The sequence below is a fragment of the Hyaena hyaena genome, unplaced genomic scaffold, assembly GCF_003009895.1.
Source record: "Hyaena hyaena isolate Hyena2069 unplaced genomic scaffold, ASM300989v1 scaffold_539, whole genome shotgun sequence".
Classification (NCBI taxonomy): domain Eukaryota; kingdom Metazoa; phylum Chordata; class Mammalia; order Carnivora; family Hyaenidae; genus Hyaena; species Hyaena hyaena.
Window position 1 is genome coordinate 420,748 of NW_024081169.1, and position 27,470 is coordinate 448,217.

At 40.8% G+C, this 27,470-nt stretch overlaps 1 long non-coding RNA gene across 2 annotated transcripts in view; it reads left to right on the forward strand.

Moving 5' to 3' along the window:
• Positions 1 to 26,921, forward strand: part of LOC120247653 — a 35,558-nt gene extending 8,637 nt beyond the window's left edge. For both annotated transcript variants that reach the window (XR_005532375.1, XR_005532374.1), the window contains exons 2-3: positions 18,683 to 18,752; positions 26,835 to 26,921. This is a non-coding gene — a long non-coding RNA (uncharacterized LOC120247653). The remainder of the gene's footprint in view (positions 1 to 18,682; positions 18,753 to 26,834) is intronic.
• The last annotated feature ends 549 nt before the right edge of the window (positions 26,922 to 27,470 follow it).

Sequence of the window (27,470 nt, forward strand, 5' to 3'; positions counted from 1 at the left end):
CCCCAATGATTCTTTAACTATTGCACTGTTAAATGTGTGGAAGACCTAGAAACTGTCTTGGGTAATCTGGTGTTGGAGGAATCAAACCAAACTGTGACTAACTTGAAAAGGAAATCATTAGATCGTAAATTCAAAAGAAAGGTGAAATGAAGAGTCTTTAATGTCACATGCATCTCCAAGGTGGGGGGCAGTTTGGTATCTGGTGCCCAGGCAGAGACCTTGGAGTTGGAGGAGCTGTGAAACCAGTTGCTGTAAAATTTGTTAATCAAAGGTGCCATTACTTCGTTCACACTGCTTACTCGTTCAAAAATCATTTACTGCAGGCTAACTGCACGCCCATCACCATAGGCACCACGTATAATACTTCTTATAGTCATTATATCAGCTTCTTTTCTTGGCTGTAGTTTCCTTGTTCCCACTCTGAAAACTTAGAGACAGAAGGAACTGGAAAGCCGGCATTATTTCCTGACTCCCACCTTCCCATCCTGCCTTCCTTCTTCTTTCCCATACTTACTGACCACCTACCTAGAGCTGTCTAAAGTACGAGATCCACAGAGGATAAAGGCTGGATCCCACCTTGGGGAAGCTGAGTACTGCAGGGAAGATTTCTTGTCAACTTGTGAAAACACAACAGGATAGGAGCCATTCTTGAGCATGGATATGGTAGTGTGAACTCAAGTTCCCCATTTAAAAAAATATTCACGACTGGATAACTCAGTATGAGTCCACAGTGCCAAGGACAGAACAAGGATGCACTTCTTAAGGCTCCCACACCAGCCTTAGCTACACTTGGTGATTATATTATATCATCACTGTCACCCATCACCTCAGTGAGAGCAACACCTACATGCCTCAGGCACAGGAGTTCACACAAAATAGCACTGTGGTTTCTCCTTGAGGAATAACATCCCTCAGAACCTGTGTTATCCTTTTTATTCTAGAATTGCTTGGGAATCAAGGAGGGAAGGAAAAAGAAGGGGTCTCTAGCTCTACCTTTCCCGTGTTTGGAAGATCGCACTCCAATCCTGGTACCACACCTTTCATTAAAATAAGGTCTCATTTCCTAGAAGACTCAATTTAGCTCTTATAGATTCTAGACCTTTCCATTTGTCTGACATTCGACACCATGAGGCAGTGGGGTGTGGTGGGGTAGGGGTGGGGAGACATATAACATATAAACACAGACTCTTGAAGACTTGAAATTCTGTTATTTACACATAAGCAAATACTTACGGGAGTCTATCTTGCACCAGGCACCATGCTAGGTGCTAAGTACACAAAACTGAATAAGATATGCTGTGCACTCTTCCACATCACAATTTAATGAGAGAAACTGCAAACAGCAAAAGAATTTCAGGGAATTCATCTTTGTATCAAGAAGACCTTTTAATTTCCTTTGAATCACACTTTAGGGGCCGTGCTGGCTCTACTACATGCTATTTGTATGACCTTGGACAGGCTTCCTAAGGGTCTGGGCCCCAGTTTCCTCATCCTGAGATGAGAGCAAAGGATCACAAGTTTGCCCAAGTACCCTTATAGCTCTGAGGAGAGGACTGAGCAACTCTTGGAGGAGGTACTGAATGGGATTTTGAATTGGAAAGAGGACCAGGGTGCCCTTAGGAGAGATAACTGCATGAAGGAATCATGGCCATAGACATGAATAAGGCATACCAAAAGGTAAAGTTAAAGCAAATAAGATATTGGGAACACCTGGGTGGCTCAGTCGGTTAAGCGTCTGACTTCGACTTTGGTCATGATATTGATGTTCATGAGTTCAAGCCCTGCATTGGGCTCTGTGCTGACAGCTCAGAGCCTGGATTCTGCTTTGGATTCTGTGTGTGTGTCTCTCTCTCTGCCCCTCCCCCACTCATGGTCTGTGTCTCACTATCTCTTGAAAATAAATAAAAATGTTTTTAAAAAAACAAATAAGGTATTAATACCTCGGCCTGCTTTCTTCCTTGAACCTTCCAGTCTATTCTTAATTAGCAGTCAGAGCAACCCATAAAAATGTATGTCAGATTATGGTCACCCCTCTGCTCAAAACCTCCAGTGGCTTTACATGTCATTTGGAAACAATCCCAAGTCCTCACCAAGGCCTATAAGGGCCAAATGATCTGCATTCTCTAACACAACCTCCCTTTCTGGCCTCTCTCCTCACTGCCTCCCCCTTACCTTGCTCTGCCCGGGACACACTGGTCTCTTCACCAGCCCTCAACCCTTATCACCATCTAACATATTCTACTTAACTTATTTGCCCCTCCTCTAGAACATAAGCATCACATGAGCAGAGAATTTTGTCTGTCGTATTCTGTATGTCTCAAGAGTAGAATGTGGACGGCTAGTAACACACTTGTTGAATGAGTTTTACAGATAAGAAAACTAAGATCCAAAGAAGGAAAGTAAGTGAGGTCCTCTGCCCCTTAGAGGGAGAGTCTGGACTGGACTTAGATCTTCTATCTCTTTGCCCCATGGACTCCCTGATAGGCAGAAAGATGGGCTTCAGAGATGCTTACATCCTACTGCCCAGAAATATGACAGAAGGCACTGTGCAAATGAGATGAAGTTACAATTCTTAACATGGGGAGATGATCCTTCTGATTGTTGACTTAACTTCTGACATCCCTTCCCTTGACCTCTTCAACTCGATCAGATTTACTTACTTACTCCTTTTGAATTCACTTAACCAAAACTTACTGTATATATTAGCGAAGAAAAAAGGAGGATATGAAAGAAGGGAACATTTACAACTTTATGTAATTTTTTTAAAAAGCAGTGGGATTAAGTGTGTGCGTATGTTTTACTTTCATGTGAGGATTTCCAATGTTTTTTAATTTTAAAAAGAAATATTTTCTGAGAGTTGCTCTGAACCAGGCATCATGGCAGACACTAGAGATAAAAGAAAATTCCTGAACTACACACACTGCAGGCTTCATAGGAGTGACAAGCAAACAGAGGGCTGCTCCACTGAAAGCAAGTGCCACCAGAGAGTGAGGGCTCTGGTGGAGGCCCACGGGAGGTATCTGACCCTGCCTGGAAGACAGCGGTGGTGAGGACGGGACTGCGGGTAGAGAATCCCAAAGCTAACATCTTGGTGGAGTGGTTTGATCATTACCACGGTCTGAGTCCTTTGGGCTTGCCTGTCCCTGGCCGCGGATATTTTGCTAAACACAGCCAGCTGTTCTGTGGATGCCTTTCCCCCCCAAGGTCTGGTGTCTGCCCCCAGTCCCTTCACTCACTCACTGCATCCCACGCCTTGGCATGACCAGCATTTTCAGACCTTTCCCAGGAATCTATTTAGAGCCAATATCCTGTGCAGCTCACAGGAGTCAAGGCCATGATGAGATAAGGGAGGGGCTCAGGATGAACTCGGACAAAGCCCAGGGGTAAATACACAAGCTTTTCCTCTGCTTTCCCCAGACAGGTTGCTTGCCCACCACTTCCTATAATTCAAACAGCATGTTTCTCCTTAACATACTAGGAAGATGCGGTGGCTATCTATTGTCAAGCCACACAAGATGTGTTCTTCCCCCAGGGTGGGGTTGGCACCCTTCATGACGCTCCCTTGGCACTCGATGCTTCCATATTTCACATGGTCTGTCACCCTCTATCCCATCTCCTGACTGTCTGTGTTCTCCATGGACCCCTCAGATCCTTCTAGAGCAGCAACCATTCCTGCCTGAGGTTACATGGGACATGCCCTGCACACAAAGTGTGCTTAATAAATCATTGCTTATTGAATTGAATGGTATCATACAATGTAGGCACTACTTTGGGCACATTTTGAAACATGTGAAGCCAAACTCTCATTGTAGAAGGCTGGAAAATGGTTTTCCATTTTAATTGATTATTTCTAAGCAAAAAAAAAGATATATCCTGGCAATTCTCAAATAAATATTGACCAAGGACATCTCAGCCTGATTTGACAGGCTGAGCAGGGATGCAGGTTGAGTACATAACAAACACCATATTTGAGTTGTGTATGAAAAAGAGCACAGGATATAGGAGGAGAAAATGCTTTGGAAACTCTAGAGTGGGTTGCAGACGTTAGTTTTGCTCTCACACAGCTGTAGCAGAAACTGCCCATGTGCTCAGTCACTTGCAAACTAAGGCAGACATCAGTGTTTAAATGAGGCTCAGAGATGGGAAGAGGAGTGGTTTTTTTATTGTACAGAGCATTGGGCTGTTCTGGGCTTAGCCAGGGTACAGATAGCTTTCCATTGCTGGAATTGGTAAGGGATTGCTGAGGGAAGTACTTGGGACTTGCTTTCACTTAATCGGAAATGCAGGGTTGCCAGAAATCTTTGAACAATAACACTGCTTGGGCACCTATCTTAGGAAGTCAACTGGGGATTTTTTTTTTTAATTCAAATCACACAAGTGACAGTGACACATCCTGGTGGTTTCATAGCATTCCTGACTTCTCAGAAGTGGCTGACGCCGGCTGTCTTCTCTGGCAGGGATTGCTAGCCCTGGCTTTGCAACAGTCCAAGGAGCCTGCAGTTCTCCAGGGGAATTGCAAAATACTTCTAAATATCCGAAAAATGAAATTAAATACTCATTTTACTTTAATTTACATATGCCATACTTTTAGAAGATGTCAAGACTGTGGAATGACACGGCCAACCATCATATGGCCAACCATCAAATGCTGCAACCCTGAGATACAGCTGTGACTTCTCAGAACACGGTACTGATAGGCCTGTCGTCCAATGCATCCAATACCTGATTTTCATCTTGGCCATTTGCAAGGGGTAGCCAAGACTTTTGTATCTGTGTGCCTGTAAAAATTTTGTAGGTCCAGGATGGTTGGATATTATTTCATGAAGCCTTAGTCTAGTGAGTTCTAATGATTCTTGATCTTTCTCAGAGAAATACTGCTCAAGTATTCCTCAATAGCAAAGTTACTAAGCATCCACATTTTCTGGTTGTAATGCAGTTTCGGTATGAGAAAAGTATTGCCTGATGTCCGGGATTTAGAAAGTAAACACAGAACAATTACGAATGCGAGTGTCATGATCGGGGAGGCAGATGTTCTTCTGCCCATCTCCATCCAGAGTGCCTCACTTCAAATTTCTGGCTCTTTTCCTTTTTGCTTAAGTATTTCTTGGTATGATGCCTGGGAAGTTAGATATAACACAATGAAGACCTATGTGAGACGAAGTCCAACTTGCTTTTCTTTTCCCTTCCAGTTCTACTATGCCTTAGACAAAACTCACCCATTCACTTTCATCATGTAGAATGGCTACTGAAAAGAAAGAAAAAAAGAAAACTGTCAAGGGACAGTGGGAAACAAATGCATTATCATTTACTTAACAAGGAACTGTAAGTAGGCGTTATGTCCAAGAACACAGACATTGCTTTTGTAAAATACTTTCTAAAAATTTTCTTTTCTTTTGTTTCTTTATTCCCGCTCCCACCCCCAGAAGAGCTATAGAGGTAAGTTGTGTATTTTTTCTTCTGCCACTTTTTTTATTGAAATATAATTAACATACAGTGTTATGTTAATTTCAGCTGTACAATATAATGATTCAACAATTCTATACATTTCTCAGTGCTTATCATGATAAATGTGCTCTTAATCCCCTTTACCTACTTCACCCATTCCCCCACCCACTTCCTCTGTGGCAACCACCAGTTCTCTGTTTTCAAGAGTCTGTTTTTTGTTTGCCACTTTCTTCTTTATTCATTTGTTTTGTTTCTTAATTCCTGTATATGTGTGTAATCATGTGGTATTTTTCTTTCTCTGACTTACTTCACTTAGCATTATACCTTCTACATCCATGTATTTTATAGCAAATGGCAAGATTTCATTCTTTTTTATAGCTGAGTATATTCCACTATATTATAAGTACACACCACATCTTCTTTATCCATTCATCTATGAATGGACACTTGGGTTGCTTCCATATCTGGGCTATTATAAATAATGCTGCAGTCAACGTAGGAGTGCACATATCTTTTCAAGTTAGTGTTTTCATTTTCTTTGAGTAAATACCCGGTAGCAGAATTATTGGATCATATGGTATTTATATTTTTAATTTTTGATGAATATCCATATTGTTTTCCACAGTAGGTGCACCAATTTACATCCTTACCAACAGTACATGAGGGTTCCTTTTTCTCCACATCCTCACTGACACTTGTTTCTTGTGTTTTTTATTTTTAGCCATTCTAACAAGTGTGAGGTGATAGCTCATTGTAGTTTTAGTATACATTTCCCTGATGATGAATTATGTTGAGCACCTTTCGTGTATCTGTTAGCCATCTGTATGTCTTTTTTGGAAAACTGTCAGGTCAGGTCCTATGCCCATTTTTTTATCAGATTATTTGTTTTTCTAGTGTTAAGTTGTAGGAGTTCTTTATATATTTTGGATACTAATCCCTTTTTGGATACATCATTTGAAAGTATCTTTTCCCATTCAATAGGCTGCCTTTTTGTTTTGTGGATCATTTCCTTTGCTATGCAAAAGCTTTTTGTTTTAGTGTAGTCCCAATAGCTTAATTTTGCTTTTGTTTTCCTTGCCTAAGGAAACATATCTAGAAAAATGTGTCTATGCCTGTCTAATGTCACAGAAATTACAGCCTATGTTTTCTTCCACAAGTTTTATGGTTTCAGTCTCACATTTTGGTCATTAATCCATTTTAAGTTCATTTTTATGTATAATGTAAGAAAGTGGTCCAATTTCATTCTTTTGCATATGGCTGTCCAGTTTCCCCAGCACCATTTGTTGATGAGAGTATGTTTTCAAACTTGTATCTCCTTGCTGCTTTTGTTGTGGATTAACTGACCATATAAATGTTGGTCCATTTCTGTTTCCATCCATCTATGTATCTATTTTTGATCCAGTACCATTTTAAAAAGAATACTTGGACATGGTAACAAAAAAGTTAAATGGTAAAGAAAAATACCAAACAAGAAGTAAATGTTCTGTTCTCCAATATCCTACCCCGACTCCTGAACCCACTGCCCCAAAAAACACTGTTAGCCATTTGTTTTCCATCCCTCCTGAAGACAGCTATGAATAATACAAAGATGTCACAGACAACCACATGCTTTCTTTCTGTACAGTTTCTACAACTTGATTCTTTCCCTTCTTGTGTCTTAAACATCCTTACATATCAGTAAACATCTATACATCAGTTTAAAAGAAAATTACAAGCTTTATAGTATTCCACTGAGTGAAACTACCATTTGTTTACATAATCTCTTTCTGGTCCACATTTGGATTGTTTTTAGATCGTTACTATTGCAAGCAAATCTCCAGTGAACACCTTTGTAAATATATACTCGTGCACAAAAGAAAATAAATCTAATATCTGCAGGGTAAACTTCTAAAAAGTGGAATGACTAATTCTGAGCTTACATGTATTTACATATTGATAATTACCTCCTAATTTAGACCCTAACTTGTTAACCGATGTATACATTCAGCAACAATGCATGAGAGTGTGTCTCCCAACTGCTCCCATCGCTGGAAATTTGTTACCTCTGAGGTTCAGAGGAAGACTTTTACTTTCTGCTTTCACAGACATCTGTACTATATAAACATGACACAAAGATGATGGTCCTTTTTGTAATTAAAAAAGATTAAAGAGATTAAGAACACTTGTTTGTAACTGTTTGGGGAATAAGATTCTACTTGCAAAGCAAAGCCTAGGATATGAGACCATTCATCAAAATAAGACCACAGAAGGGGACAGTTAGAGACCGGGTTCTGATAAGGGCAGGCTCACAGAGGGGAAAGGAATAAGCCTTACCAGCTACCTATCGGGGAGCACTGGGGAGGTAACCCTGTGCTAACAAGATGCAACAGGCTAGAGATAGTTATAAATCTCTCACAGTGTTACTATCTGGCCCCTCCCACCCACCCATGAGATCTGTAGCTCTAGAATAATAATTGACTTTTATAGGATACACTTACAATGCAAGGAACAACGGTCAGGCACGGCACTTAGTCCTCCTCTCTAGGACCCAAAGGGCAATACGATCTGCACTTCTCCTAGCTGGCTAGACTAGAGTGTGCTCAATTCCTCTTTTTCTCACACAGACTGGAAAACTTGGATCTGTGCCCACATGTACACATTTTCTTTAGTATCCCACCCTCAGAATCATTACCATAGAGAAGTTTTTCTGGGCAGGAATTCTTTGCAAAACAATATCCAGATTGGAGGGGGAAAATCTGAGTCACAAGAATGTGAAATCCTGTCTGGTCTGCTACAAAAGGTGTTTCTATAATGTCCAGTATCTCCTATGCAATAGGTAAACAGGAAAATAGTCAGTATAACATGGAATTTGTGGAACTCAAACATGACTATCCTGGGCAAGGACAGCGGGATAACAGGAAAAAATTATAACGTTCAGAATGAAAGGAAAAACTTTTCGTGTGCCTGCTGCTGAGCACTAGTGCTTTCCGTTGTATTTTAAGAAATTTAAAAATAAGTGCTTAACTGCTAATGGTAGTGCAAAATTGGGTAAGCCCAATGCCGTGGGATTTGACAATTCTAGCATTCACTCCTGCTTAGGGGCTGAATTGTGTGCCTTCCCAAATTTGTATGTTGAAGTCTGCGTGCTCAGCACTTCAAAATGCAATTGCGTTTGCAGATAGGACCTTTAAACAGGTCATTAAGGCAAAAGTAGGTTGTATGTGTGCATCCTAACCCAGTATGACTGGTGTCCTTATAAGAAGGGCGATTCGAACATGGACATTACACAATAAGAAAGACCACATGAGCACACAGCAAGCAGGTGGCTATCTGCAAGCCAAAGAGACAGGCCTCAGAAGAAACCGAATTTGCCGACACCTTGATTTTGGATTACTGGTCTCTAAAACTGAGGAAAAAATAAATTTTCTGTTGTTTAAGCTACCCAGTCTATGGTATTTTGTTATGGTAGCCCTAGCAAACAAATAAATATACTCTTGGACACATAAAAAGGAAACAACATAATGAAAATTATTCATGGTGATAATATTTATGATAGCAATAAAAATGGAAACAACCTCATTTCCTTCCCCTGGAGACTGGTCAGCTGTGGCATATCCACACAGTGGGGTATGATGCAGGCATCTCAGACAGTGAGGAAGACCTCTGTGACCTGATACAAAGTGATTACAGGATATGCTATTATGTGACTCTTAGTAAGCTCAATAGAGCAGATGTAAATGCTAGCTTTTGTTGTTAGAAAGGACAAATAAAGATATTTTTCCAAAAAATAAACACAGGAAGGATAGATTGAAAATGATAGGCTACCCACCATTAATCTAATGTAAGGTAAGGGGTAGGTAATGAGCTAGATTACATAGGGATGGGGGTGTAGTATCCCTGGGTGTACCTTTGTATTTAGTTTGAATTTTTGAATTATGTAAATGTGCTGCTAATTAAAAAATAAATTAACTTGAAAAGACTGAAAGAAGCAAACCCTGAAGTCAAAATAACCAGGAAAAAAAAATAAACCTAACGGTTTATCAGATTTATAACATAACCATGCAGGTTAACAGAATTAAATTAAGTTTTGGACACAGTAATCTGAATGAGATATAGTCTGAGGATCAAAAGATCAGCAGTAAACCCTGGAATTTAGTAGGTCTGCTGTTGGGATTGGGATTGGAGTACTGAAATTACTGTATTTGTATTGTAGGATAGAGAAAAAGAAAAAAATGTGTTCAGGGAGTTAGGAACTCGGGTCCTTCCTGTTTAGAATATACACACAATGGGGAAAGGTGAGGGAGAACCCTGAAATTGGAGGGCACCATTATGAATTCTGTGTCAGTAGCAGTGGGCACACCTAGAAATTAGGTCTTGGTTTCTAAATACTATTCTCCTCAACAAGGCTCCCTGGGCAAATGGCCAATTCTAAGTTTGGAGCAGGGGAAGTGTGAGATGAACCTAAAATACTTAGTGCCAGAAATCCAGGGAATGTTCAAAGACTGAAAAAGACATGTCTAGGGGCACCTAGGCAGCTCAGTCACTTAAGCATCTGACTTTGGCTCAGGTCATGATCTCTGACAGCTCAGAGCCTGGAGCCTGCTTTGGATTCTGTGTCTCCCTCTCTATCTGCCCCTCCCTCCCAACTCATTCTCTCTCTCTCTCTCAAAAAGACATGTCTAAAGGACACAGGAGCAGTCCTGAGGAGCTGACATTAAAAGTCTCTGTATCCATAGTGATACTAAAAAGAAAAAAAAAAAAAAAAAAGCAAGGCAGGAGGAGGAAGAAAAGCTCTTCTTTACAGAATGCCAACTAATATACATAGAAGGGATGATAAAATTACAAATTTACCATCTTCAACCAGCCATACAGTAATTGGTTCAGGTAAAGATCATCAGCAGTGGTGAGACTTATTGTGGGGATCATTGCACAGTATATACGTATGTTGAATCATTGTGTTGTACACCTGAAACTCATATGTTATATGTCAATTATATCTCAATTTAAAAATAGAAGACCCAAAAAAAAAAAAAAAGATTGTCAAAGGTGAAGTGTTATTGGAGAGCACGGTGTTCATAAATCTCAAAATACCACATCATAAATTGCTTATTCATTACAAAGAGGAAAGAGAGCTTTACAGTGAAGAAATTCAGCTGATGCCTAGGTATAGCTGTTGTGATACAACAGAAAGTGTACAACACCACTTATGTAGTATACTTGTCAAAAATATTTAACCTGCATCAAAACTTGAGGAATCAAGGGACACCTGGGTGGCTCAGTCGATTAAGCGTCCAACTCTTGACTTCGGCTCAGGTCATGATCTCACAGTGTGTGAGTTTGAGCCCTGCATCAGGCTCTAAGCTGACAGTATGGAGCCTGCTTGGGATTCTTTCTCTCTTCTTCCCTCTCTCTGCCTCTCCCCCTCTCCCCCCTCCCCTCAAAACAAACCCTTGAGGAATCAATAAGAGAATCCAGATTACTGAACAGCCTTCAAGACTATCGGCATGGGCTTTTGAAAAATGTCATAAAAGTGTTCAAAGACTTGGGAGAAGGGGACTATTTGAAATTATAGTAAAAAGACATGGAAGCTTAAATGAAATCGTAATCCTTGGTTTGATCCTGGATTGAAACAAGAGGCAAGAAAAGGATATTATTGGGTCAACTGAGAGAATCTGAATATGAGTTCTCTATTAGGCATCAGTGTTTACTGGTATGTTAACAGTAACACGGAAAGACAGTATAATCATTCGGTTTTTCAGACACGTGCTTAAGTACTCAGGGCTGATACATCATGATACCTGTAACTTACATCAACTTGTTCAGTTGATGTAACTTACATCAACTTACATCAACAATTCATTCATCAAATGAATAGTTTCTTATAGTCTTGTAATTTTAGGTTTCACATTTTGACATGTAGTCTATATTGAGTTAATTTTCAGTATCAGGTGTGATTTATAGACCAAAGTTCACCTCTTTGTATATGAGTATAAAACTGTGCCAGCACTATTTATGGAAAGACTATCTTTTCTATACTTCTTTCCCTTTGCATCTTTGGCAAAAATCAATGGACCATACAGGTGTGGGTCACCTCTGGCCTCTCTAATATGTTATCTACTTATTTTCCTTGATGACTGCAGCTCAAAATACATCTTGAAGTCAGGTAGTGTAAGTTCTTCAATTTTGTTCTGCCTTTTCAATGTGTTTTAAGTATTCTAGAGCCTTGTCATTTTCATATAAGTTTTCAGATCATCTTCTCAGATTTTACAAAAAAAAACCCCAAACAACTGTGGGTATTCTGAGTGGGAAAGCATTGAATCTATATATGAATTTGGAGAGAACTGGTATGTTGACCACATTGAATCTTCTGATTCATGAATGTAGTTTTCTGCTCCAATTACTTAGGTCTTTTAAAATTTCTCTCAGCAATATTTTGTAGTTTGTGGTATGTAAATATTGAACATCTTTTGTCAGATTTATCCCTATTTCATATTCTTGATACTATTGTAAGTGGGATTTAAAAACGTCTAGTTGTGGGGTGCCCGGGTGGCTTAGTCGGTTAAGCGTCCGACTTTCGCTCAGGTCATGATCTCACGGTTCGTGGGTTCGGGCCCCGCGTCGGGCTCTGTGCTGACTGCCAGCTCAGAGCCTGGAGCCTGTTTCGGAGTCTGTGTCTCCCTCTCTCTCTGACCCTCCCCTGCTCACGCTGTCTCTCTCTCCTAGAAATAAATAAAACATTTAAAAAAAATAAAAAAAATAAAAACGTCTAGTTGTTGCTGGTATATAGAAGTGCAATTATATTTTGTATATTACACTTGTGCCTTGCAAGCTTGCAGAAGTCACTAATTAGTTCTAGTAGCTTTTTGTAGCTTCCCTAGGATTTTCTATATAGGCAATGTCATCCATGCATAAAGACAGTGTTACTTCCTTCTTCCCAATTGGACATCGTTTATTTCTTTTTCTTCCCACTGTGTTGTCCAGAACCTCCAGTATAATGTTCAGTAGAAGTAGTAGAGCTGACATCTTTGATTTATTCCTGGTTTTGGAGGAAAAGCATTTAGTCTTTCACCATTGAGTATCAGCTGTAGGCTTCTTTGTAGATGCTGTTTTCAAGTAGAGAAATTTTCTTCTATTCTGAGTTTGCTGAGACTTTTTTCAAAACTCATGACTGATATTGGAATTTGTCAAATGCTTTTTCCTCAGTCTATTGAGATTATCACAGGTAGATCATCTTTTAGTTTTAGGTTTGTTTTCTGGGAGTACTTTAAAGGTATTCTGCACTAGCTTCTCATGTGCAGAACGTGTGACAAAATTCTTGTGTATCCTTATTGCTATTTCTCTGTGTATAAAACATCTGTCTCAGCCTTCTTTTAAGATTTTCCCTTTATCACTAGTTTTTAAATTAATTTGATTATGATGCAACTTTGGGTTGTTTTCTTCATATTTCTTGTACTTGAAATCCACTGAGTTTCTTGGAACTATGGGTTTGTGTTTTTTACCAAGTTTGAAAATATTTCAGGCATTCATTTTTCAAATATTCTGAATCACCCCCTTGCCTTGCCTTTTGCGGCTCCAATTTCACACATATTTGGCTGCTTGTAGTTGCCCCATGGTTCAACAACACTTTATTTCTTCCTTGTTCTCCTTTTTGTTAATCTCTGTGCTTCAGTTTGGATAGTTTCTATTTCCATGCCTCTAAATTCACTCATCTTTCCTTCCAAGATGTCTAATCTGCTGTTCACCCCATTGAGTGTATTTTGCTTTTCAAACATTTTTGTTGACACCTGCAGAAGTTCAGTTTAAAAACAATCTTTCATATCTTGGGGCACCTGGGTGGCTCAGGCAGTTAAATATCTGGCTTCAGCTCAGGTCATGATCTCACGGTTCGTGAGTTCAAGCCCCACATCGGACTCTGTGCTGACAGCTCAGAGTCTGGAGCCTGCTTCCAGTTCTGTGTCTCCCTCTCTCTCTGCCCCTCCACTGCTCACGTTGTCTTCTCTCTCTCTTGAAAATAAATAAACATTAAGAAAAATTTTAAAACAATCTTTCATCTCTTTATTATATGATTGATATTTCTTCTTGTTTTTTGAGCATGTGAAATATACATATCATAGTCGTTTTCTGTCCTTATTTAGTAAAGCTATCATCTAGGTCATTTTTTGGTATTTAAAATTTTTTTTTAAATTTCCTCCTCATTATGTTTTATTTTTCTGATTCTTAGGATGCTTGGGTCATTTTTTAAATTAGATTCCCAACATTATGAATTTTGTCTTATGATATGTTGGTTATTTTTATATTCTTAAAAGGGTTATAAAATTTTGTTCTGGAATATGGTTAAACTATGTGGAAGCAATTTGATACCTTTGGGTCTTGCTTTTGGGCTGTGTTTAGTGGAACCAGAACTTAGCCTGGGGTTCGTTTTTCCCCACTGCTGAGGTAGGAACTTTCTTGTTCCTAATCTCAGCCTCATGAATCATGAGGTTTTCCACTCTGGATGATGGGAGTGGCCCCTGTCCTGGCTCTGGATGAACCCTGGGATAGCTTGTTCTTATCCTGTAAGGCGATTCATTCTCTGGCCTCGGGTAGATTTCCCCACTCGCATGCACCATCAGCTGTGGGCTGGAATCTTGCAGGGGACCCACTATGGCTCTCAGGTCTCTCTCTGTGCAATTTTCTCCTCTCCAGTCCTCTACGATGAAAACTCCGGCCACGCTGGTTTGCCTGGACTCTCTCAGCTCTATCTCCTCAGGCCAGGAGGAGGACCATCGAGTCCTTGTCTCTGTGTCACGGCCTGGAAACTCTCTGCAGACAGTAAGCTAGGCAGTCCTAGGGACCCCCTTGTTTGTTTTCCCTCACTCAGAGACCGTCAGCCTTCACTGCTTATTTCCAACCGTCCTGGGAGTTATTGTTTCACATATTTGCCCAGGCTTTTATTTCTGGCAAATCTAGTCCCTGATGCTCCATCTTGGTCAGAAGCAGAAGTCACACGTTGCTTTTAATGCATTTTAACATTTCCCCTGAGGCAGCCTCCAGCCGATCTGCTTTCCTGGGCTTATCTCCCACCTCATAATTACTGTTTTGGTTAGTGCTCTGGTTTCAAAGCTGAATACATTGGGGTTTTCACCCCCCATTTCCCTTTCATTTGAATATGCAGTTTTATGGTATGTATTGTTTCTGAGGAGTTTGTATACGGTGGTATAGTAGTTACAACCTGCACAATTTTAGACCCATCATAGCATGATTGGCATATATTTTAAGCAAAAGCAAGAGACTACATCAAGACATATTTTTACTAACCTTTTCAAAAATGAAACGAAATGGTCAGCTCTTTGAGGGTAGGTTTCATTTTGTGTAAATCATTGTATTTTCCTTTCCCCATAATGCCCAGCACATTGATCCTCAAGACCATTTGTTGATTTATGGGTTGACCAGGAATATATTATTTTCATTCTTATGATTATGACTAGGTATTATATATTAACTGTCTACTGTAAATTAGGTACTCTACCAGGCACTTCATACAGTATCTAATTCAGCCTTCACTATTGCTCTGTGATACAGAGATTTTGTCCCTCTTTACAGACAGGGAAATGAATTCAAGGAAGATTTACTTTGCTCAAGATCCCATGGCTAATAACCGATGCTATTGAGACTGTAAACCCAGGTCTGTCTGATTCCAAAGCCCAAGCTCACTGTACTGCTTTGTCCTCTGTTTCATGAAACATGACAAAGCTTAGCGGTTCTCTTCTCTAATAGGAACTCTCCCTTATTTTCTCTCATTCTCTTACAGGAGGGAATTTTTCAAAAAGCCACGTTAGGACAGTCCAGTCCAGTGTGCAGCAGAATTGGGTTAGGAAGCACGCACCTTGAGTTTTCTGAATTTCTGAATCAGATTTGAGTCCAGGAATAGATTATGTTCAGTAAACACAATAAACTAAACTTATGCCAGAGTCCCAGTTTCCTTTTAAAACATCTACAGCTTCTGCCAATAGAGATATACTTATTCCTCGGGCATACTCTTGTTTTCAGTCATGACAGGCAGTGTTGCTCACTCAGAGACTCTTTTCAAGGCCACCCAAAAGCTTCTCTTATGAAGGGCCTGAACCTGATGAAAAATGGAGTTTTGATCTCAAATAGTTTTCTTAATAATGCTGTGGCATGGGCATGTTCCCTGAAAGAGGGAGGATAAAATTATATTGGCCTCACAATGGCACGTCTTACGGGCTCCCACGTGATGCTCCTCCACACCCAGGAAGCTAGATTTCATATAATTTGGGGGGTTGGGGTGGAGCCTGCAGGGGTCAGAAGCAGGGGCCTGTCAGTGGAGGAAGTCAAGGAATATGAGCCCAGATTGTCCTCACCAGGGGAAAAGAAGCCCAAATTCATGGACAGGACCCAAGGTTTACCTGACTTGCCTTCCATTTCAGTCAAGGTTTAGCATCAGGGCACTGGTGCCTATCACGATGGCAACCAGGGATTATTTTTATTAAGCATTTTGTGTTTGCCTAAGAGCTTTCAGTCATTAATCATCGAACTCTTGTTCCCCTTGAGACTTTTGCAAAGTAAATGGGAAAGAAATAACCCAATTCTTATTTCACAGATAGAGGAACTGAAGCATTTTTGTTTGCCCCTGTTACCCACCGAAAGAGTTAAAGCTGTGCATTAGAGTTTGCAAGAACCAGGCCAGGAGGCTGATGAGCTTTTGTTTCACCACAGAAGCGAGGTTTTCTGTTTTTACACCAAATGAGCTTGCATAGTTTTCATTTTGGAAGCAACATGATCGATACTGAGGTGTACTGAAGGGAAAAAAAAACTGACTTTACTTCCTTTCACATAGTATGAAGGTTTGACTGAGTTCCCACAAAAATTTTGGAATCCAAACATGCATTTAGGTTTAGTTGTAAAGAATTGTAAGGCATTACTAATCTTTTAAATTTTTTTTTTTAATGTTTTATTTATTTCTAGGAGAGAGAGAGAGACAGCATGAGCAGGAGAGGGTCAGAGAGAGAGGGAGACACAGACCGAAACAGGCTCCAGGCTCTGAGCTGGCAGTCAGCACAGAGCCCGACGCGGGGCTCGAACCCACGAACCGCGAGATCATGACCTAAGCGAAAGTCGGACGCTTAACCGACTAAGCCACCCAGGCGCCCCGTGGCATTACTAATCTTAAGTTTTCTACAAACAAAGAGAATATAAGCAAACACATCCAGTGTGGTTGTGAAGAGCTAATAGCAAGTTATACTTTGCGAGGATGACGTGGGGATTTTCCTGCCTGCCATTAATGTGGTGGGATTCCTGGAAGAGGTGTGTTTTGAATTTTAATTAAAAAAGAAATATTTCAGAGAAGGTATGTTCTTACCCCCAGATGAATTGAAATATCTTTCTTTCTTTCTATGGAGTGTAAACACCATGAAAAAATTGTCAAATATCACAAGAAGAAGGAATTGACCAAGAGGTCTACGGGGCACATTTCAGAGTAATGGAGAGGAAATGAAGAAAGGTTTTCTGACAGTGAGATTTTTCAGGTCTATTAACAATGAGGTAGTTGAGGGGACAGATGAGTTAGGGCGGTAGAGGGAAAGGTGTCAGCCAAAGGCTTTTAAACTAGACTAGATAAAGCACGGAAAGATTACTTAAGGACTCAGCATGCCCTCTGGTGGGGGTAGGAAATACAGTTAGAGCCAGGACTAATCTACTTCCTTTGACATAAGATAGACTCTGGATTCAAATCCACATAGAAACCATGACTCAAAGTCTGAGGTTCCTCTTTTTTAAATTGGTATCAACAAGTCCTACCTTATAAGTTGATGAGTGAAATTAAAAAATAATCACTAAGTATTTACACGGTATGTGGCACCAAAAGCAAATTTGGGTCATATTGGATCTGAATGTTATACAGTATTGGAGGCCATCTTTAAGATAAAGAATACACTTAAAGAAAGAAAGAAAGAAAGAAAGAAAGAAAGAAAGAAAGAAAGAAAGAAAGAAAGAAAGAAAGAAAATACACAATTCTGATTATATAATTAGATAGTAAAGCAAATACTTATTTAGAATGAGAAAAGAAATCATAACAAATCACTTTAAAACCCCCAACAAACTGAGAATAACCAAAAAATCAGAAAATCCAGGAAAACAACATGATGTTTAAATGTATTAACTACCTAAAATACCTGTTTTGTGCATACATATGTGTATGTGTACACATACACAATATATATGTGTGCTGTATATGCTGATGGCCTCTTAATTTGACAAAAATTCTGTAATATGTAGAGAGAATGTGAATGTGTTTTAACTTTCCTCTAGTATGATCTGTCAGAATTTGCTTTTTATTATCAATAGTTTAGAAAAAATTTTTTCAGTATCACAACTTCGGTGTAATGTCCCGCATAATTTTATGATTGTTGTCCAATTTGGGAAAAGTTCAAACAAGGTTTTTCACATGAGTTAAGATTTAGGTGAGTCTTTCAAGGGCTAGCTTTCTGAAATGACTCTGTACATTTCAATTCTTCTTTCTCCTCCTCATCCTCCTAATGTCAGGGCTGGGCATTGTAGAACGTAGTCCCACCCCAGCATGATATACCATGACCCTCCAGCTCACTGACTGAACAGAGGATAAGAGAGTTGAAGTCCATTCCTACATCCCAGTGGCTAGCATCAACTATACACAAAAGTGATGTGAGCTACAGAATTCATGTGCCACTCAAGCTAAATATATCTTCAACTCAACTCCAAAGCCAGCCTTCACAAAGGGAGATGTGGCAGTGGGCAAGTCAGTCACCAATTAATGAATTAGTGTTAAATACTTTAATTTTGTAAATTTAAAGAAACATATAACCATGCCCACACATTGATAGAGCTCCTACCAGGGCCTTGGAAGGGTCTCCTGCCATTAACTTCATGGTCAACCACCTCTTCATGTCGTATAGGCATGCCAAACAGTTCTGTCCCCCGTATTGGCAAGTATTACTCAAAGTGAGCAAGATGATGGTAGGGATTTGGGGTTACAAATTCAGGAGCCTCTGGAAGGCAACAACTTGTCCAGACACAGAGATGAGATGATGTTTCCTTCAGCACTGGTGAATCTAAATTAAACTGAGTTTTGAGGATGTGATGGTGCCCTATCAGAAGGAAACTCTTTGCCCCTTCTGTGTTTTTCTGGGTGTTTTCCTGCAATGTCAGCTAGTTACATTTGAGTTTACAACTCATCTTTGAAATTACTATGATTTACCGGACTCTCGACACTTTCATCTTTCAGAAAATCCCTTCTGGGAGCACCCTGATCCCCTGGGAGCACTACAACACCTGCAGGTGGTAGAAGTACACTGGTACGTTTCTCAAACCTGCATCAAGGACACTCCACGTGGTCCTTGGCTGGGATATTTTTGAGGCTGGTGCAAGCAGCAGTGGGGAAATGGGGGCCTGGTGGTATGGTGGTCATTCCAGAAATGTAACCCCTCAGAAACGTGCTACCCAGCCTCTTATAAGAAGGGTAAAACAAATAAAGCTGCTGCCTATTTGGAACAGAGTGGCTGGCTCCTTCCACATCTGCAGGACATTTAGCTCCTTGCATCTGGTAATGTTTGTGCAAATATAATTCCATATTCACTAATAATTCCTGGGGCTAAAGGCCCCCCCTTGGGTAACCTTGTTAATATTCTCTCAAGGCCTGGTGTGAACGCCTCATAGCATTTTGATTAGAATTCAATCTTGTGTTTTTTTCCCCCCTCTCTGTCTCTCTCTCCCTCTCTCCTCTCATGCTTTTCTGGCCCCCGGTTTCCTGGCCACCCACATCAGGAGACATTCTCCCTCCCTTCCACTCTCCATTCTCAGTTTCAAGGAATTTCCTTGTGTCAAAGGCAAAGTGTGATTGACATATTTTCCCCCTCTTAAGAGCAGTCATCTCGGTGCTTGATTTAACCATCTCCTTATGGGGCTCGTACAGTCATTACCTGGGTGGAAAAGAGACCTCCTGGTCACCCTCACGCTCAGACCCACGTAGCTCGGTATTTTTGTAGACTCTTAAATTGCTGCTGCCTTTCCTCTTTTTTCTACCCTTTTCTTTCTTTTTAGTTGGCACTAGCAAATGATTCCCTGGTGTGTTCCCAGGTGTGTACCCTGAGCCGTAAGGGTTTGCGTTAGCCGAAAACAGGTAGACCGGTTGCTTCCTGCCAGCGCCCTCAGCCTGCCAAGAAAAGCATTTGCTGTTCTTTAGATCCGGGTGGGGGAGGGGGGGAGGAGGAGAATGAAGATAGAATGAACTGTCTAATTTTGAATTCACCTTTAGGCCGGTTGTTTTCCTTTTTGCCTTAGACTTACTTGACCAGCTTATTTGGCTCTCAGGAGAAGAAAACAGAAAACAGAAACAAATGCAAATTAGCCACAGCATGAAGAATTGTATTTAAACCCAAGAGGAATTTCTTGGCAGTGACGTTCTTAATGTTGGAGTGATTCTGGAATGCAGGCACCCTCTCGCAGGCTGCCTTATCATTGAATTACTGTGGGTTCTGAGGGTTTCTGCCCCAAGGGGATGAACTAGATGACCTTGGAAGGTCACTTGCAGCTTTTCAGTTTAGCAGGAATGCCCATCTTTTCTGTGAAGTGCCACACTTCTCACAGGATTGGAACAGATTCTCTCTTAAGGGGATTGCTCAGGTCTCTTTAGAGTTGCCTGAATCTCATCTCCTGCCACTGAGTACGATAAGCCGCCCACTCAGAGCTCCCAATTGCAGGCAACTCTGTTGTGTCACAATAATTGCATTCTTCAGTAACCTCCTGTGCCCCAATCCTGTTGTTTCAGAAGGAAACAGAAGTGCTAGAAGATAGAGCCTTGGATTGGCAATAACAAAGTTGATTTTTTTTCCTGCAGAAATTTCAGTGATACAGTTTAATAGAATGGAAAGCTCTCTGTATATAGCCATATTATTTTAATTCACTGTGGAAAGCATTCAGTGTGACATTTCACTTTTAATCAGGAGTAATGGCCTGTACGTAGCGATTACGAAAAGCGCTCTTAGTAATGTAGCGTGACATAAATACTTGCCTGTTGTAATTATGATCTGTGTTATGATAAACAAAGCATAATGCCAACCAAGCAAAGCAGGCATATGGTCCTACGTTGAGATTAGCAGCAGAATGTGTCCTGTACATTGTGCTTTGAGTGACCTTGGATCTCATTGCTTTAGGAAAACTTGGCTGGTAGAGGAAATGCCAGTAACTCCCCGTTATGTCCACCACACCCCTAAGAATCTGTGTCAGCCCATGGTACTCCCAGACCAGTATCTGAGTTGGAAAGTAGAATGAAGGGATTTGTTATTCTGTGTGGGATGTGGAAAGTAATGATTACCCTGAAAAATACTGTCTTCAAAAGGTTAGGATGGACTCTAGGACATTTCTAGGTTACCTCAGTTTCCTCTTAGAGGGTCCCAAGAGCCACTCATTGAAGTCAGGACCTGAAGAACTCCTGTGATTCACAATGTCTCTAAATCTTTTCTGTACCCAATATCTACATTCAACCCATATGGATGGAGTAGTACTTCCTTTTGTTTGTTGTGTATCTGCTTCTTTTAAATTCAGGGAGTTTCACCAAGTGTCGTATTCCAGAATTTGGTTAAAGTGTGTATGATTCTCCATTTCCATATCCTCCATGACTTGGAAAACTTTAATCAGGTTTTTAGTGCACACTCCACCCGCCCGTTCCCTCTGCCACTCCTTTCATCTTCCCAGATGGATAAATAGGAGTTTCCAAAGCTTGTCCTCATGTAGAATTCCTTCCTCTCCTCCTAAATTTTGTAGTTGATGATATCCAGAACCTTCTTTCATACCTAAATTACGGTGAATGGTATTGCATATCTCAGTGTATGTTGGTTTAGGCTGGATATATTCTTTTCCAGAAGAGTAGGTCCATGTCCTGCTATTCAGTTTTTCTGTAATTTTTCTGTGTTTAAGGTAATGAGACCAACTTTATTAGATAATCACCATTAGTAAGTTTATAATACAATGTCAAAAATTTCTAATATCTTGAGAAGTGGAAATAATTTTGAAATGAAAAGTTATGTGGAATGCAAAAATATGAATGAGTTGTAAGCTATGTGATATTTGGGGACCAAAGCCCTCCTCTGGTCTCTGAGGTACTCCACAAAACTAGAGAGTTCCATGAAACATGCTTTGAAAATCACCAAGCTTACCAATCACGAAAGTGAGCACCAACCACTGTGCACTTTAAAAAGCTGGAATTTAGCCTAAAATGCATGCATCCCCATGTCTTTAACCAAGTGTTTGCTTATATAACGTATCACTTTGAAATGCATCCTTTATTTCAGGTCATTCAGATGTCCCTCAGGCTCACCTGTTCATGGTTATATATGAGGTCACATACACGATTCAGCACGAAGGGCCCTGACATGATAACCCTCACCTGTGGAGCAGTCCCAGCCCCACTCTTCGGTGCTCCTACCCTCTCATGTTTCACAGGGAGTCTCTAGAAGGTGTCTTGCTTGTGTCACCGTAGTCAGGAAGGACAACTTAGATACCTGGTCCCTGACTGTAAAGTGGCTCTGCTGCTCTAGAAAGCTCTGTGTGATTCTGCCCAGTGCCAGTGCTTTCCGAGGTCACTGCCACTACCAACCACTACAGGCCCTGGGGGCTGCCCAAGGGCAGACACAGACCCTCTCTGTAAAACCTAACAGCATAGCCAAGAACAGATTGTAACACTTAATATCATTTTTTTGGTACAGCTCCAGATATACAAATATGGAATATATACACCAAAATCACCCTTCAGCTGCCAGCTATCCATCCTTATATGGTCTGCTACAGACCACACTTCTGCCCTGATACTGCAGAAAAACTTTCCACCCAATCCCCTTTCCATCCTTATTGTTTTGCTACTGAAAAAACAATTTTATTTGAGATGGTGATGAACTAAAAGAATATCTTTCCCAGCCTCCCTTGCAGCTAGGTATGGTCATAAGACCGAGTTCTGGCTAACCCCGTAGACTACTGGGGGCACTCCTTGCGGGGGCTGGTAAAACTGGGAGATGCTTCCTTTTCCCCTTCCTGCTGCCCGAAAGGAGTTGTGCGATAACACAGGCTATGGCAACCATATTGGAACATGGGATGGTCTCTCGGCTGGATGCCAAGTGCTGAGGACAGGAGAGCAGAAAGAAGGTGGAGTCACTGATTACTTGGGGGAGGTCACCACAGCATCCTTGGCAGAGTGACTTCTTTGTGTGAGTTTGGGCGTGCTGTAATCTGGAGGCAGACCTAATCATAGCACAGCAGCGATGAAGAACTTGCTTTCCTCCCTTGCTGTGGGGCTCCCAGGCTCCCGACCTGGTTGCATATGGCAGAATCCAGTCTGTCTCCACTGTGCCGGAAAGCCCTTTAGCTGGCCAGACTCCTCAGTGTCTCTTCCCGAGAGAATCAGAGCCCAGAATGAAGTAATCCTCTCCCTCCCTATGTTCTAGAACCGAACTGCTGATTTTTCATCTCCTCACCCAGAAGCCTTTTCATAATAATTGAGAATTATCCCGGTGATTCCTTTCAGACCCTCTTGTCTGCCCGCAGGGGTGTGGCTTCACCTGCTGCTGCCAGTAGTAAGCCCATGGGGCCCAGTTTCAGCCACAGCTCAGTGCCTTCATCTGATAAATGGGGAAAACTTTAAATAAACATAAACCACAAATGGTTTTAAAATATACTCTTAAGTATTAGTTTTGGAATCTCTACAAGAGTGCTTCTTAAATTTTATTTTTGGCTCATCTAGTTCTTGGCTGATCTTACCCATATGTGCATCTTCTTAGATAGAGAGCAACACATGGGTAATTAACCCAGAAATGCACACACAGACTGTTGCATTTACACATACATGCACAGAAAGATTTTCGTATATACAGCCTCTATATCCTAGCACATTAATATGCAAACTCAAAGGAATATGGATTGAGCTTTAGTTAATAAGAAATATAAGGGATAACCAGATATAGCAGCTAAGAAGACCAGGCAAGTAGATCTCAATGAGCAAAGTAACCTCCATGGGACTCATTTTAATGGCTTTTCAGTAATATAATCCTTTGTGCCCCCGGGATAGGCCTAATGAGAGGCTGGTTAGAAGAGATGGGCCTAATGGACAGTCCAGTGCTTCCGCTAAGTTGGTCCGTGTCACCCTGGTCATTTCAAGGGTCACTTCTTGAGAGCAGAACTATCATGAGCTCTCATGAACTCCTTGATAGTAGCAGGGAAGGGTGATCTTGTTTTCCAGCTTCATCATAGGCACCCAGCCAGATTTCGAAATACAGATGATTAATACACCCTGGGCGGACCCCCCCGCCCTCCACAAGACTGTCTGACCCTCACTGGGTCTGAATGCAGAAGGGAGAGAACAAGCAAAGTAACCGCTTGGATGCAGGAGATGGTAGAGGGAAAGGGAGCTAAAGTCAAGCCTCTGTGCTGACATCTAATCCCCGGCCTGGGAGAGCTGGTGTGAGCTTTACACCCTGCCACAGTAGAGATTTCCTAGGATTTTGTGCAAGGAATAACAGGCCCATTGCTTTCCTGGAGAAGCTGCTCTGGAGATAGAGACAGACAGAGAGACTGAGACATTTTGTTTTTCTTTTCATATTTTCATTTTTTCCCCCTATTTACGTCCGTGAATGTTCCCTTGCCCTGGTGTTTGAATACTTCTGTGTGCTAACCACAGCCTGGCCCTGCTGTCCCTTAGCCAAATTACACACATTTATGTCTTTTCATCTCTCTTTATGAACCAGCCTCTCCAGTCCATTTAATCATTTTGGCAGCTCTTTTCTGAATTCCACCCAATTTAAAAATAAGCTAAATTCTCCACCCCTGTGGATTGAAAAGCAGGCTGTTGCAAACCCATGGAGAGCTCCAGCCTTGGTTTGATGCATACAGAGGAAAGATATCCCCTTGTTTCCAATTCCCTATCCCACAGCCTGGAAAGGGCCAGTGGAGGTGGGGAAAGGGACAGGAAACTTGGCTGGTCAGAGCTGGAGAATAGGATGACCGAGCTGGGGGTTCTTTTCAAATTTTCTTATTGATTGATGATTGACTGGGAGAGACGACAGTCAAATTTGGTTCCGAATCCAAAAAGTACAAAAGTGTGTACAAGGAACAGAAAGTGTTGCTTCTGTGCTCACCACCTTGTCACCCAACTCTGAAGAGGCATCCAAAGTTACTTGTCTCCGTACCATTCCAGAGATATTTTATGCACATGTGACCAGTGTGTATTTGTGTGTGCATGTGGGTCTCCCCACCTCCATTTTTAGACCAATGGTGATACATTATATGCATTTCTCTCCTCTTTTATATTACTCTTAGCAATATATCTTGCAGATTTGGAGATTGGTCCATATTCACACATAAATAGCTCCTTCTGTACTTTTTATGACTGTATTGTATCCATACCATAAATGTGCAATTGTGGCCTGCAATTAATGAGGATTTATAGTCTTAGTGACTGTTTATGGTCACTCTCAATAAACATCTAGGGATCTTACCAATTTTTTATTACTGGCAATGCCTCTTTGAATAGCTTACATATTTTGCACATATGTGAGTGGATTTGTAGCATAAAATTCCTGCATTGAAAGGTATGTGCATCAGGTTGTCTCGTTCAGATTTGACTGGTTTGTCAATGACTGTTTCCCCACACCCACACACATACACACTTTTTCAGAACCTTGACTATCTCTTGGGGTGAAAAGTAAGTCATCTTTGTGTATCTGTTATGAGTGACATTGGTTTCTTTTCACAAACTTAAAAAAGCCATTTGAATTCCCTTTTTAGTGGCCAGTTTATTTCCTTTCTTTACATTTCTATTGAGTTGTCAGAGTTCTATTGATTTGGAGGGGCTTTTTATATATTACGGAGATTAGCTCCCTGTGATTTAAGCTGCAGATATATTTTCCTGTTTGTCATTCTTTTCTATTTACATAGATAAATATATTCACCTTTCATTTCATGATTCCTGGGTTTTGGTTTTGTAACATATTTAGAAAAGTTTTTTCCACTTTGGGATTGCTTTTTAAAAATCCCATGGTTTTGAAGCACCTGGTGACTCAGTCAGTTGAGTGCCTGATTTTATTTTTGGCTCAGGTTGTGATTCCAGGGTCATGGGATCGAGCCCCATGTCAGCACGAAGCCCACTTAGGATTCTCTCTCTCTCTCTCTCTCTCTTTACTGCTCTCCCCCACTCATACTCTCTTTCTCTAAAAAAAATGAAAAATCAATTTTAAAAAATTATGAAAAACTCATAGTTTCTTCTAGTATTCATATAAATGACAGGTAAATCAAATTTTATATTTTTAAAGATGGCTACCTGGTTGTCCCAATATCATTTATTGAATAATCTATCTCTTATCCATAGATTGGAAATGCTACCTCTAAAATATATAAACTCTCTGTGGAGAAATGGGCACCCTCCTACACCGTTGGTGGGAATGTAAACTGGTGCAGCCCCTCTGGAAAACAGTTTGGAGATTCCTCAAAAAATTAACAATAGAACTCCCCTATGACCCAGCACTAGCACTGCTAGGAATTTACCCAAGGGATACAGGAGTGCTGATGCATAGGGGCACATGTACCCCAATGTTCATAGTAGCACTCTCCACAATAGCCAAAACATGGAAAGAGCCTAAGTGTGCATTAACTGATGAATGGATCAAGAAGATGTGGTTTATCTATACAATGGAATACTACATGGCAACGAGAAAGAATGAAATCTGGCCATGTGTAGCAACATGGATGGACCTTGAGGGTGTTATGCTGAGTGAAATAAGTCAGGCAGAGAAGGACAGCTACCATATGTTTGCACGTATAGGAGGATTAGGAGGAGCTTAACGGAGGACTGTGGGGGAGAAGAAGGGGGGAAATAGCGGGGGAGAGGGAGAGAGGCAAACCATGAGAGACTCTTGAATGTCAAGAACAAACTGAGGGCAGATGGGGTGAGGGAGGGGTAGGAGGGTGATGCGCATGGAGGAGGGCACTTGTGGGGATGTGCACTGGGTGTTATATGGAAACCAACTTGACAATAAATATTTTAAAAATAAAATAAGATATATAAACTCTCCATTGCATTTGTACCTCTTTTTGAAATTCCTAATCTGTTTCAGTTACCTGTCATGCCAGTATCACATTTTAACTGGCTGTAGCTTCAAAAATGGATTTGTTGTTTTTTAAAAAAGACTGGATGGGGGAAAGGGGAAAGTGGGTGATGGGCATTGAGGAGGGCACTTGGGATGAGCACTAGGTGTTGTATGGAAGCCAATTTGACAGTAAATTATATTTAAAAAAAAAAAACAAAGACTAAAATTCCACCCAACAAGACATTTAGTTATTGAGTTCTGAGTGGTGGGATTAGAAAGATCATGTCTTCCTTCTTCCTTCTGTTACAGATTGCATAATAAACTGGCTTTAGCCTAAGTGTCCATCAATGGACGAATGGATCAAGAAGATGTGGTTTATCTATACGATGGAATACTACATGGCAATGAGAAACAATGAAATCTGGCCATGTGTAGCAACATGGATGGACCTTGAGGGTGTTATGCTGAGCGAAATAAGTCAGGCAGAGAAGGACAAATATCATATGTCTGCACGTATAGGAGGATTAGGAGGAACTTGACGGAGGAACAAGGGGGAGAAGAAGGGCGGAAATGGTGGGGGAAAGGGAGAGAGGCAAACCATGAGAGACTCTTGAATGCTGACAAAAACTGAGGACTGATGGATGAGGGGGGGAGGGTGGATGGGCATGGAGGAGGGCACTTGTGGGGATGAGCACTGGGTGTTATGTGGAAACTAATTTGACAATAAACTATTTGTAAAATAAAATAAAATAAAATAAATGTTTCGTTGATTATTTGTAAAAAAAAAAAAGTTTATAAAAGAATGCACCAAAAAATTGATTGTTTCACAGAAATAATTCCCCTTATTACTCTTGTCTTTCATAATTTTCTTGTTTTCCTTGTTGTTGTTTTCTTCCAGATGAATTTTAGAATCAGGTTTCTAGTTCATAAAAATCATTTGGCATT